This window comes from Panthera uncia, chromosome B1 (genome assembly GCF_023721935.1).
Source record: "Panthera uncia isolate 11264 chromosome B1, Puncia_PCG_1.0, whole genome shotgun sequence".
In the NCBI taxonomy this organism is placed as follows: domain Eukaryota; kingdom Metazoa; phylum Chordata; class Mammalia; order Carnivora; family Felidae; genus Panthera; species Panthera uncia.
In genome coordinates, this window is record NC_064811.1 from 34,662,129 (window position 1) to 34,673,512 (window position 11,384).

At 42.2% G+C, this 11,384-nt stretch overlaps 1 non-coding gene across 1 annotated transcript; it reads left to right on the top strand.

Annotated features, from left to right (window-relative positions):
* Positions 1 to 5,911: 5,911 nt before the first annotated feature.
* LOC125924141 (U6 spliceosomal RNA) lies at positions 5,912 to 6,012 on the top strand. The gene has a single exon (XR_007458310.1). It is a non-coding gene; the product is annotated as a U6 spliceosomal RNA (small nuclear RNA).
* Positions 6,013 to 11,384: the final 5,372 nt, after the last annotated feature.

The following is an 11,384-nucleotide window of genomic DNA, read 5'->3' on the forward strand; positions in this document are numbered from 1 at the left end:
GGCAGGAGAAGGTAAAGACCTTCCAGTATTTATTCCCCCGGCTCACTGCCTGCCGGGCCAGGGCTTGTCAGTGGCTGCATCTTGTAGGCAGCCTCTTCCAACAGCAACAGCTCTCTTTGGGTTCATGGCTGATTTCCTGCTGTCTCTTTCAAGAAGTAGGTCATAGTAACTTCCTGTTGATTCTAGCACCTGGGTGTTTTACCATCACTTGCTGATTTCCCTTAAACCTGCATGGTAAATAAATAGAGCCTGCATCAAACTCGGTTTTATCTCCTTTTTTGTATTTGCCCTCTCTTTCCTGCCAGGATGCTGAGCTTTAAAATATCTTCGGAGATAGTGCAGTTTCATTCTGTGTCATGACTATCCATGAGAATGTTCTGATAGCACAGATGAGCCCACTTTTTTTTTTTAAGTTTATTTATTTATTTTGAAAGAGAGAGAGAGAGTGCGTGCACCAGTCGGGGAGGGACAGAGAGAAGGGGAGAAAGAGAATCCCAAGCAAGCTCCACACTGTCAGCGCAGAGCCCGATGAGGGGCTCGAACCCACAAACTGTGAGAGCATGACCTGAGCCGAAGTCAAGAGCTGGACGCTTAACCGACTGAGCCACCTAGGAGCCACAATGAGCCCACTTTTTATAATTATATGGTTAGCAGAAGAGTTTGTGAACATCTCACAGTGTGACAATGGTCAGTCTTGTGCCCTTGGGATTTATAATAATGGATCTTAGCAACTGGGTTTCACAAAATACTGGGGAGTCAAAACAGAGGTGTGCTGGAATAATTTATTAGTAATAATGAAGAACTGAGTTTTGTGCATTAAACAAATAATAAGAATAGACATTGTTAAAAAAAAAAACAACGCTGTCATTTTTAATCACAGACATTCCAGTAAGCTTTCTTGAGATGTAGGGAAAGGAGGTAGAAAGTTCCAGCATATACACCTGAAGTTGCCTATAATTTGTATGTATCCTTATCTACATGCCATTCCATAGGAATGGCCCTGGCAATATGCCCCTTATCTTTTATGTAGGGGTGGAAAAAAGATGGGAAACTGTTGTTGGATCACAAAGCAATTCACTAAGGAATTTCTCTGACTCAGTAGTAGCTCTATAGTTTGTCATCCAAGTTTCCATCAGTCTGTGTAGTATAAAGTCACTAATATTTTAATTAACATTCACTGATAAGTGCCTTAGATGAATTATCTTATTTAGTCCTCATACCCATTCACATATTACCAATAAAGAGTTCATCAGTGGGCTGAAAGGGAGACGGGCTTTGAAGAACATGGCGTACCTTCACCAAGGAACTCTGTTTGGGGTCTCCTGGTGTGAATGTGAGCTGGGTGAAATGCAATACTCCTTACTGCTGAGGCTGAGACTAATAGATCTCAAACAGTGAATAGAGCAAAAGAGTTCAAATCTCTTGCTCTGGTCAGTTTAATCCAGTTAAATTATGAGATCTAGAGGATACTGGGATGAATGAAATATAGTTCTGCCCTCCAAGAATTGGAAGCCTAGTTGGTAGACAGAGAGATAAACAAATAAAGAGAGAACTGTAATAAAATGTGATTAAAATGATAATAGAACATGCTTAAAATTTAATAGGAAAACAGATGAGGGAGCAATTACATCTTTGGGAGGTAGAGGAGTTTCATGAAAAATTATGTACCAAAGGTGACAGTTAAGCTTGAGGGGTGTTAGGAGTTTCAATAGTGAAACTGGTGGAGAAAGAGGCGAGAGAGCCCAGCAGGGGTTTTCCTTCTTATTCTTACCAAAAGCTCAGAGTCTCCAATTGCCTTAGGTGTCAAATGGCTTTTTCAATATTGCATTTCCTATGATTTGTCTAGATTTCTTAGTCCTCTTTGGGTCTAAGGAATTAAAGTACCATTGAACGGGTGCCTGGGTGGCTCATTCAGTTGAACGTCTGACTTCAGCTTAGGTTTTGTGGGTTCAAGCCCTTCTTTGAGCTCTATGCTGACAGCTCAGAGCCTGGAGCCTGCTTCAGATTCTGTGTGTGTGTGTGTGTGTGTGTGTGTGTGTGTCTGCCCCTCCCCCACTTGTGTGCGTGCATGCTCTCTCTTTCTCAAAAATAAATAAATAAACATCTATTAAAAAAAAAAAGTACCATTGGTAAAGAAGCTTTGGTTGAAAGGAGAGCAGGCTGGTCTGGAGTAAAATCCAACCATTGATTGCTTTCAGCAGGGCCATGTACCAACCTGAGAAAACCATCTAGAGACCCCAAGTCTGAAATCTGACAGAAATGTATAGTCTGAGATGTGTACCACAATTCACAGGGCCTGCCTTTCACCTGGTTTTACAGATAGTCTTGGAGACAACTATCTACCGGAGATTTCTGTGGCCACATGGAGTTTGGATCATGAAAGTATTAGGGAAATATTAAGAAGAGAGAATTTATAGAAGGGATTTATCAACTCAATACTATTAGTCATAAGTATACTGTATTATATCAGACCCAGAAGAGGAAAGAGGATTTAGAAGATTGTCTAAGACGTCATGAAGATTGATAGAGTTTACTTGACTGAGAAAAGCAGACGAGTTAAATCCAGTTTTAGATTTTTAAATATGTGAGAGACCCGTGACTCTTATCTTTGCCCCCAGACAGATGTGAATTCTTTCTTGCTAAGACCCAAAGACCTTATTCACCACTGTCTTATGTCATCTTGTCTTAAACTCTAGACCTACTATTGTTTCTTGTTCTCCCAGTGTGGTCAATGGACATACACTCAAGTCATGCCAGTGAGACTTGCGGACTGGGCAAGGCAAAGGGAAATGAAAAGAAAATTGGGAATTTTTTAGAACCCAAAATCAAGTGCCTGGATCAGCTTGCCTTCAGAAAGTAATGGGTTGTAACAACACCAAAAAAGATATAACACTTAGACATAAATGTGCAGATTTTATAAGGGAAAAAAAACCTTTAAAACACTTTTAAGGGGCACCTGGGTGGCTCAGCCAGTTAAGTGTCTGACTTTGTCTCAGGTCATGATATTGTGGTTCATGGGTCTGAGCTCCACGTTGAGCTCTGTGCTGATAGCTCAGAGCCTGGAGCCTGCTTTGGATTCTGTGTCTCCCTCTCTCTCTGTCCCTCCCCCACTCACGTTCTCTCTCTCTTTCTCTCTCTATCTCTTTCCCTCTATCTCCCTCTCTCTCAAAATAAATAAACATTAAAAAAATTAAATAAAAACACTCTAAAAAGATATAAAAGTAAACTTAAATGGAAGGAAATCCCTGTTCTTAGATAGGATGATTCAGTATCATAAGCGTCATAGAGACACCAGGTCTTTCTAAGTTAATGTGATCCCTACAAAAATACCATTAAAACCCTTTCCTGGAACTATGCAAGTTGATAGTAAAGTTCATACAGAAAAACAAAACAAAACTTGCAAGAATAGTTGGAAAAACACTGGGGGAAAAGAGCTACTTACCAGATATTACAATGTACTTTATTATAAAGCCTCTGAAATTAAAACAACGTGATACTGATGCATGAGTAGATAGACCATTGGAATAGAATAGAATAGAAAGTTAAAGAATAGACCCAAATATATGTGGAAACATAATACACAATAAAGGTAGCATCTCCATTGACTAAGGCAAAAATAGATTTTTTTTTAATGTTTATTTTGAGAGAGAGAGTGAGAAAGAAGGAGAAAGACAGACTGCGTGTGAGCTGAGGAGGAGCAGAGAGAGGGAGACACAGAATTTGAAGTAGGCTCCAGGCTCTGCGCTGTCAGCAAAGAGTCCAACGTGGGGCTTGAACTCATGAACCGCGATATCGTGACCTGAGCCGAAGTCAGACACTTAACTGACTGAGCCACCCAGGCACCCCAGGCAAAAATAGATTTTTAATAAACATTGTGAGGACCACAGAATAGCTGTATGTAAGAATAAACTCCAGCTGGATCAAGAATGAAACCCCTCAGTGTTAGAAAATCTGGCTAACTTTCTCTTATAGGTATGAGGACATCCTTTCTAAATGCAACTCAAGGGGTGCCTGGGTGGCTCAGTCGGTTGAGCAGCCGACTTCGGCTCAGGTCACGATCTCGCGGTCTGTGAGTTTGAGCCCCGCATCGGGCTCTGTGCTGACAGCTCGGAGCCCGGAGCCTGTTTCAGATTCTGTGTCTCCCTCTCTCTCTCTGACCCTCCCCCGTTCATGCTCTGTCTCTCTCTGTCTCAAAAATAAATAAACGTTAAAAAAAAATAATTAAAAAAAATAATCCCCCCACTTTAAAAAAAAATAAATAAATGCAACTCAAAATTCAGATGTAACAAGACTGATAATTCAAGCTACCTAGAAATAAAATATACTTGCATGGTAAAATAAAAAAAAATCATGACAAAGTCATAAGATAACTGGGAGAAAACATTTGAAACAAATATCATAATTAAAGGACCAATCCTCCTAATGTATGAAAAGTAACGGGATGTGGGAGGTGAGAATGCTTCTCCAGCTTTTTCCTGACTTAATGTCAGTCTTCACCCTGAGTTTTCTATAGAGGCCCCAGTAATTAGCTTGTTCTTGGGTTGATCTGATTTAACATTTCATGGTCACTTTGTTGTTATTTTTTACTAACTTGTACTTTCACTCCCTGGGACCTGCTTGATTTATAAGTGTTTTCTCAGATCACATTCTGTGCTGGGCTCTGCACCTGGTGTTTTTCCTGGGCCAGTAATGACGACTGGTTTGCTGGGCTCTCATTTTGCTGTGGGTTCCTAGTGAGATCCGCCCCTGTGTGGGTGGTAGGAGGCTCAGGGAAGGGTGTTGGATTGAGAGAGTCCTTTAGCAGAGATTAATACATTCAAAAATACACTTAGCTTACAGTCTTGGGGATTCCTGGGTGTTATTAGACACAGAGGGCCCTTTCTTGGGTCCCAACAGAAATGGGTAAGTTTTCAAAGGAGGGGAATAAAATAAATAAGTTTTAGGTTATAGATACCTAAATCAAATCTTCATTTCCATTGTTGTTACTTGAGTAATCATAGTTGAATGCACACAGACTAAATTTCATTGCCATTGAAATAATTAAAGTGTCATGGATAGACAGCAGGAAGATAATGGTGTTCTGGAATGAGAATGTTCTGGAAAATTAAAGGAATGGTGCCCAAACTGCCCCACCCCCACCCCCTCACGATGCTGGGGAGCAGCTTTAACCAGAGATTCATGCTCACATCAGGTCAGACGAATGCATTTCCTGGAAGTGTATAGTCTTGTAGATCTTTGGTCTGGATTCTGAGCTAGACTGACCCATGACTTACCTGCTAATATGACTACAACAGCACTTTACATTAGTAGAGGGATTTCTATTTTTGAAAGCATTTCCACATTATTGATCTCATTGGATCTTCATATGACTCTGTGGAACAGGTAGATATTACTGTCTCCATTTTGCAGGTGGGATAACTGAGGCTGAGAAAGGCTAAGAGATATGAAGAGACAGCCCAATGGACGACTGGAGTAAGAATTGGGGCACCTGACATAGACTCCATTGACCTGTGGTTCCTGAGCAACTCAGTTTATATGAAGTTTTCCAAGCCCCAACTCCACCTTCAATTAAATGAGAAGTTTGCACAAGGTGGCCCTTGAGGCCCCTTCCAGGGTTACTGTTACCAGGAACTGGTTAGTGGAGGGGAAACAGCATACACTACCCCCCGGGGCTGCAAAGTTCTCCCCCTTCCTCTACCCCACACCGTACAGAACCAAGAACTCACTTGGGATGGGGGGTTAGCTTTTTCCTACTGCAGACTATGGATGGAAGGCATACACTCTCCTGCCCAATGACAGGAAATTTTTGAAGTTTATTTTATTTTTGTGTGTGTGACTTTTTCAATTCCTCCTATGTAGTTTTTATTAATGTTTTTTAATGTTTGTTAATGTTTATTAATTAAGCTTTATTGTGTTTGCTTCGGCAGCATGTATACTAAAATTGGAATAATAAAGAGAAGGTCAACATGGCCCCCCGCACAAGGATGGTGTGCAAATATTTTCCAGCTTTATTGAAGTAGAATTTGCACACCATGAAATATATCCATTGAAAGTATATAATTCAATGTGTTTTTAAAATAAGTTTATGGAGTTGTGCAACCGTCACCACAATCCAGGCTTAGAACTTCTCCTTTATCTTAAAACATTCCTTTGGGCTCACTTACATCAGTCCCCACTCCCTTCTCCAGCCCCAGGCCACCCCAGATATGCCTTCTGGGTCTACAAATGTATCTTTTCTGGACATTTCACATAAATAGAATCATGCAGTATGTAGCCCTTTCCACCTGGCTTAACTCAGCATAATGTTTTTAAGATTCATTACATGGTAGTACATCCATATTTCATTTCTTTTTATGGCTGAATAATATTCCATGGTATGGATATACCACATTTTGTTTATAGGCTATCAGTTGGATATTTGGGGTGTTTCCACATTTTAACTATTATGAGTAATGCTATCATGGACATTTGTGGACAAGTCTCTGTGCAGACATATGTTTTGTATTTCTCTTGGGTAAATTCCTAGAAGTAGAAACGCAGGTTTGTTTTCTTAAGTTTTTATGCAGTATTTGGACCTCTGCCTTTAATCTTTATACTTAAATAAAAGATTCATAGGAAATGTGTGGGAGGGAAATGTGTAGCCTGTTTTTATAGGCTATATTAATGCCTGGTAGCTGTTTGTTTGTTTTGTTTTGTTTTGTTTTGTTTTTTAGGCAGGTTTCATGCCCAGTGTGGAGCCCAATGTGCTGAGATCAAGCTTCAGACGCTTAACCAACTGAGCCACCCAATGCCTGGTGGCTTTTACAAGAGTGCAATCTATCTTGAATCTAGTATAATCTAGTATAATCATACAGAGTTGCTAGGGCTGATTTGTGTCCTTCCAGAACTCCTATGTTGAAGCCCTAACTGCTGGTACCCCAGAATGTGACTGTATTTGGAGATAGGGCTGTTGGAGAGGTGATTAAGGCTAACTGAAGTCATCAGAGTGGGACCCTAATCCAATATGATTGGTGTCCTTATAAGAAGAGGAAGAGGGATGACTGGGTGGTTCAGTCAGAGAAGCTTCTGACCCTTCATTTTGGCTCAGGTCATGATCTCGCTGGTTGTGAGTCTGAGCCCCATGTTAGGCTCTGCACTGACAGTGTGGAGCCTGGAGCCTGCTTGGGATTCTCTCTCTCTCTCAAAATAAATAAACAAACTTAAAAAAAAGAGAGGAAGAGGAAGAGACCCTAGAGGTGCCTGCACACAGAGCAAAGCCCATGTGAGGACACAGCAAGTATGGGGCCATCTATAAGACCCAGAGACAGGCCTCAGGAGAAACCAAACCTACCCTCACCTTGATCTTGGACTTCCAGCCTCTAGAACTGTGAGAAAGTAAATTTCTGTCGTTTAAGCCATCCAGTCTATGGAATTGTGTTACGGTAGCAACAAACAAACGTCGAGGACTAATACACTGTCCTACATGTTGCTTTGCAGGGCCTTCGGGAGGCCCTTCACACAGAGTTTTCTCTAGTGAAAACGAGCACTCTGTTGGGCTTCGTGCCCTCCTTTCACAGCTGGCTTTTATTCTGTTCCTTCATGGGGGGGGTAGGGGGCTCCTCCTTGCCTTACTCTAGGTCACGGTCACATCTCCAGTTATTCCCCAGGGGGACTGAGCCCAACGCCCCCCCTCCACGAATACTTTCTCCCGTTTGGAAGCAGTTCTCCTCAGAACCCCCATCTATCTGACTCTGCCTTTCTATGGCAAGGACCCCCGCCCCTGTCTTCCAGCTACTGGGGACATCTTATCCCTCGTGTTAGAGGAAGAGCTCCTTGGGACAGGGAAAGTGCCATTTGCATTTACTGGCCTTCAAACCTAACCTCGGGCTCCATGTCCGGCACAATCAGAGTTTTTTTAGTTAATTAAAACCGACAGCTCCAACTACGAAAATGTTGAAGTTTCAGAGCTCTGTGAAGGCATAAAATACTGGTTAGTGAAGTGTGAGGAGAACAAGAATGGCTACAAACGCGGAAACAGCAAAGTGCATACGTGGGAAAGTCAGCGCTAGTGACCTTCGACTGAGTCACTTGTCCACACCAAACCTCAGCTGCCGTATCCCCAAGGGAAAAGGTTGATCTAGCAAAGGTCTGTTTTATGGTGAACATTTTAGGCCCCTCCAGCTCTTGGTGAGGGCCGCAGGATTCCTGTCTTTGACGTGTCTCTCTGGTTATGTGGCTGGCTGGAGAAGTTCAAGGTCTAAATCACACTGCAACTCAATTAAAAATGAACTTAAAATGAATTTTGTGTTTCCGTTTTCCACGTAGAACTTTTCCAAGTATATTCAATTTAGTTAGAAGTGCTAGTGATTACCTTCTGGTGGCCCAAACCCTTAGGAGGCAAAGAAGATATAGGAACCTATATCACCCTCCTTTTGACAATGAACAATTTTATTTTATTTTTTTAAAAGTTTTTAAAAATTGTTTATTTGCTTTGAGAGATAGATGGAGCGCGAGCAGGGGAGGGGCAGAGAGAGGGGGAGACACAGAATCTGAAGCAGGCTCAGGCTCTGTGCTGTCAGCACAGAGCGGGACGCGGGGCTTGAACCCACCAATGACGAGATCATGACCTGAGCTGAAGTCGGATGCTTAACGGACTGAGTCATTCAGGTGCCCCGACAATGAACAATCTTGAAGAAATGTGCACACATGCGTGCACGCACACACACACACACACACACACACACACACAACTAGCTTGGAACTTTAGAGCATCATGTTCAAATCAGACTCCATCAGAATGCTTTGTGTGGGAATTAACACCATGAAAGAGAATAAATCACGAAAATTCCCCAAATGATAAGAAAAGAAAAGCGTGTGTGGTAAACAGCCCCAGAAGAGGCTGTGCAAGTGGCCCCTGACTTTCTTGGCCCGAGTTTTCACTTCTCCCTTGGGTTTCTTTCACATTTCCTCCACTCTTCCTACCCTACAGTCTCCAAGGATTTGTAGATCTTTATTTCTTTAGGCGGAGGCACAGACAAAAATGCTTTCCTTCCTTTTCACTCAGCAAACCTTTGAGAAAAATGAAAAACTAAGAGCGAGAGAGGAAGGGAGGTGGAGTATAGGGTCAGTATAGGGTCTCTGGTCCCCAGGCAATTAAATCCCTACCCCAGGCTGGCCAGCCCTCTGGAAAGCGCATAGACCCATGATCCTTTTCTTGTCTTCTGCTGGTCTATAACCACGAGTCTACACTATCTCCCTGCTTCAGGATGAATCCGCCCAATTACCCTGAACCATCAGTGGCAAAGGAAGACCAGTTATGTACCCTTATGTGGCCTTTAGGAAGTTCCCTGATCCTCAGTAAACTCCCACCAACATTGTTTTTCTTTCGCTTCTATTTATAGCTCTTGTTTCATCTGCTGAGCATCAATAATTGACCCGGTTAAAACCCAATTCCTTTCAGTTTCTTTCTCAGTCCGCATCTAGTATAGATGTTCTAGCCTGCAAATGGTGGGGAAAAGCAGATTTCCAGCCCTGATCATTATGGCAAGACGTGGTTTCCTTTCTCCCCCGCTCTATCTGATGGGAAGGGTCTCTTTGGTAAAGAGTGTGGGACTTTGTAAGTAAAATAATGTATTGGGGTTAATGTGTTGGGCTCCTCTAATCATATGCTTCTACATCAGAGATTCTGATAGGAATATAAAGACGAATGTCGTACAGTCTTTGCCTTTGAGAAACTCAAGACTGAAAAAAAATACATAAGCTCAACAAGAGGAAAGTCATTGTCTTTTGTAGTTGTACAGAGACTTTACCTCAAGAATATTTAAATTAATTTTATTGTTTACCTGGGGCTAAAAGCAGTTCCCCTCTTGCTAAAGTTGGCACAACGCTGCCAGGGCTTTGCCTGCATGGGTCAGGGGTCATTTTATAAGGGTAGTTAGCAAAAAGGGGCTAGCTCTGAGCTCTCTATATTAGGCACTTGATTCAATTTGAGTTCCGAGTTAATTCCCTTCATTAAGAAAATAATTCCGGGATTGCTTCACTCTGTCCTTCTAAGTGTTCCTTGGGGTGACTTCCTCTGGATTTGGCCTTACAAGTAGCCCACCCAACCCACTTGGCTGGTGCACCCTCCTTAGAGGTCTCCCTGAGCAGAATTTAGAATCAATGCAGCAAGAAGCTTCTCAGAGCAGTTTGGCGCACCCAGCCTCTCTGGAGAGGATAGTCATTCATTCATTCATTCATTAAAAGGATGTTTATTGAGTGCCTATTATGTGCCAGGTGTTATCCCTAGAGCGCTGAATTCAATTGGCAAGTTCCAACCCTTCCCTTCGAGCTCGCTGTCAGAGCCAGCAGACCAAAGGAAGACCAAAGACAAACAGTAAACTTAAGGAACTGAAAATAAATGGGACAATTATAAATCATGATGTGAGCCAAGGAGGAAACAAACAGGACACGGATAGAGAAAACCAGGGTCAGGGGCATGGACCATATGTGGCTGTCAGGAAGGCTTCTCAAAGGAGGCAAAATTCGAACTAAAGCCTAAAGGATGAAGAAAGCGTCTGAGCTGGGAACCGGTGTTGAGGTTTCCTAATGGGAGGAACAGCACGCTCAAAGACTGGGAAAAGGTTGTCAGATCCCAGGAAACAGAAGAAAGCCAGTGAGGTGGGGCTTTGGGCAATGCTTCCTTACCTTGTGCCTTGGAGGCTTGAGGATTAAACACCAGGCAGTGCAATTGCCTGACGGTCAGGAATTGGGACAAACGTCTCTTTCTCTACCTACCTGTACTTTTCTCTGCATTTTTTTTTCAGACACACTTACTAAAAATCAGAGGATCCACATGTGCATACACAGGGACATAAAGGATGAAAAGAAAATTAGAGGTGAGGAGAGGAGGGAAGGAATAATTGGAAGTGGAGGGGCATATGGTTCTCTTAGAGACATCATAAAACATAACCCTTTAAAGGTAGACTCAACGTCACAAGATCTTATTTTATTGTTTTATTTTCTTAAAACTCAGTTTGGAAAGTAGGCAATTAAAATATTCAAATTAAGAAGCCAAAGTAAATCACAATTATGAGCTCTAAATCTACTTGGATTCCCCCGTCCCCTTTTAAAATGTAGAATCACATTTCCTGTCCACATCCATTGAAACCAGAGCAACAAAATTGTTTCCCATGGAAGGAAGATAGGGAGGGGTCTTCTCACAAAATGTCCCCTCAACCAGAGTTCTCAGAAGATCATGCATTGGACAGTCGGATTACTCATATGGGCATAAGTTCAGAGAGGAGTTTTGAAATGAATTACAACAGTCGGAGAAAAGAGAAACCATCCGGAAAAGGGTATCTTTTACTCTGAGCAGGGCAAGCTATCAGTCGTATGATTTGTCAAATCTGTAAACACACAGCACA